At 38.6% G+C, this 2,857-nt stretch overlaps 1 pseudogene; it reads left to right on the top strand.

The window, feature by feature from the left end:
* Positions 1–347: 347 nt before the first annotated feature.
* On the top strand, positions 348–2,092 carry LOC100666225 (olfactory receptor 4C15-like; annotated as a pseudogene).
* Positions 2,093–2,857: the final 765 nt, after the last annotated feature.

Genomic DNA, 2,857 nt, shown 5'->3' with positions numbered 1-2,857 from the left:
TGGCAGACATATCTAACACATTACAGCCCTCCTTTCCTCAGAGCTTGGATGTGCTTCAGAATCCTCGACAAGCCACTCTAGGTAGCCACTACCAACTAATCAGTATTGGCACCTAAGATAAACTCTATTGGTTATCTCTAGCACGTATGAATGTTTCCTTCCCCAATATTGAAACTCTATTTTAAAGTATTTAACCTCAATTCTGCCTGATGTTTCACTACCGCCTTCAACAAATTTCTCATTTTGTGTTTTCAACCACAAAAGAAGCACTTAAAATAACCTTGCTTATGGATGCACCAGCCCGTTGAGGGCTATGCTAATAACCTTAAACTAGTCTGAGGCAAATATCTCTTTCTCATAATTTCAGATTCTATGTGGCCACTGTAGAATTCACCTTTTCCTTTGAAATCATGCAGAAAAAAAGCTTTGTAACTGAATTTGTTCTCTTGGGGCTTTCACAGAATCTAAATGTTCAAAAAACAGTATTTGTTGTATTTTTGTTTGTCTACTTTGCAACTCTTGGGGTCAATTTGCTAATTGTGGTGACCATCAGCAGCAGCCCGGCACTCCTGGGCTCCCCTATGTACTTTTTTCTGGCTTTCCTGTCCTTCCTGGATGCATGCATCTCCTCTGTCATCGCCCCAAAGATGATTGTGGACTCCCTTTATGAGAGGAAAACCATCTCCTTCGAGGGCTGCATGACACAGCTCTTTGCTGGGCACTTCTTTGCTGGAGTAGAGGTGATTATCCTCACAGCCATGGCCTATGACCGCTATGTGGCCATTTGCAAGCCATTGCACTACACCTCTGTCATGAACTGGAGGCTCTGTGGCATTCTGATGGGGGTAGCCTGGACAGGAGGCTTCTTGCATTCTGTGATACAAATTCTCTTTACTTTCCAGCTGCCCTTCTGTGGTCCCAATGTCGTCGATCACTTCATGTGTGATCTGTACCCATTATTGGAGCTTGCCTGCACTGACACTCATATCCTTGGCCTTTTGGTGGTTGCCAATAGTGGTTTTATCTGAATCATAAACTTCTTCTTGTTACTTATCTCTTATTGTGTCATTTTGCTCTCTCTAAGGACTCATAGCTGTGAAGGACAGCAGAAAGCTCTCTCCACCTGTGGTTGTCACATTGCTGTTGTGCTTTTGTTCTTTGTCCCGTGCATATTTGTGTATGCACGACCTCCATCTGCTTTCTCCTTTGACAAGATGGTGGCCCTATTTTACACTATCCTAACTCCACTGCTCAATCCTATGATTTATACTCTCAGGAATAAGGAAGTGAAAAATGCCACGAGGAAATTGTGGACTAAATTGGTGGTAGATTCTGATGATAAGTAACAAACTTAAATAAATAAATAAATAATATTCCAGAGGAAAGAAATCAAAAAGGGCTTAGACAAGAACTTTATAGTGGATGGACCATATAATACTGAAGTTTATATATAATATTAAGAAAAACACTAAAGCGGAGGCCAGGAGATACTATTTCCACCTCAGATCACTTTCATCTTGGAGTTGAATTTTATGCTTATTTAGAATATAACAGTGAAAAGAAATCAGGAAAAGTGGGGAATCAGATTATCTATTATACTGGTTGCCATTCACATCATGGTTTGAATAACCTTCTTGTAGAGGACCCAAAAATATCTTAGAGAAGAGAAGCTTTCTGAAACTCTTTTAACTGAAAAAAAAAAAAATCTTATTTTGGGGGCACTGAACCCAGTTAAGCCGTAACGTAAATGGTAATTCTGTGAATGGGGAATTATGGTTGAAATTCAAGCAGCCACGATGGACCATGAGAATGTGTGTTAAGGTTGCTGGATATGCAAGACTGAGGAGCCTGTAATCCTGATGTTGTTTAGCTGTATGAACTAGCCCCATAATACTTGCCTCCACCTTTCTTTGTATGAGAGGGAAATAAATTTCTATCTTGTTTAAGTCACTGTAAAAAATAAAGTAGGCTCGGAATCTACATTGTGTATTGTATGTATGAGCTGTTCTGGCTATTCATGCTGTAATATTACCTGCTAATTAGCTCTCACAAATTTCTTATTTGTTCTGTGGGATCCCCAAGTTAATTCATATTAAATATACTTTAATATTAAATATATTATTTAACAGCTTAATGCTGACCTTTTTTTTTTTTTGACACTGACTTCTGAAACAAATCTTGGTCTTACTTTTTGTTCTAGAGACTTGCCATTACTAGTATTAGCCTTTAAATTTTATGCTTACCTCTATATTTTTTTCTATATTAGGATTTGAAAAATTCTCTACTATTCAAGATACTAAGGTTTAGCAAAGTAAGAGTAGAAGAATACTTTCTTTTGAAGAAAGGTATCTGCCTAAAAAACTATCACAAACATCAAACCTAATGGGAAACATTACATGAAGTTACTTCCTATTTCATTGAGATAATTTAAGCTACCAAAAGAGAGCTTCCAGGTTCCTATAACTGCATCTCTCGATCTGCCAGCCTCCATTCACTTATATGCTGCCGTCTTAACTGCTACTATAAACGAAGTATCTGTGACCCTTTTCAAAGGCAGTCAAACACTCTTTACTTTTGCCTGGGACCTTCTCTCCTCACTGCTTACACGAGGACACTGGTCTAAGGATCTCTTCTGTCTCTTATTTCATCCCTGTTTCCTTCTCTGCTGGATCATTTACATCAGCAAAGAAGCAATCCATTACCTCTTCCTTTGTTAAAAAATATCTTCCCTTGACTCCACTTCCTTCATCATCTAATATCCCATGACCAAGTTTCCCAAATAAGTACCTCAGACCAGACTTCTTTCTTGAGGTTGAGACCTGAAAATCCAACTGGTTCATGGTATTTCCATCTAAAG

Source organism: Loxodonta africana, chromosome 7, assembly GCF_030014295.1.
Source record: "Loxodonta africana isolate mLoxAfr1 chromosome 7, mLoxAfr1.hap2, whole genome shotgun sequence".
NCBI lineage: Eukaryota > Metazoa > Chordata > Mammalia > Proboscidea > Elephantidae > Loxodonta > Loxodonta africana.
Note: the sequence above shows the minus strand (reverse complement) of the source record. Positions and strands in the feature narration are given on the sequence as shown.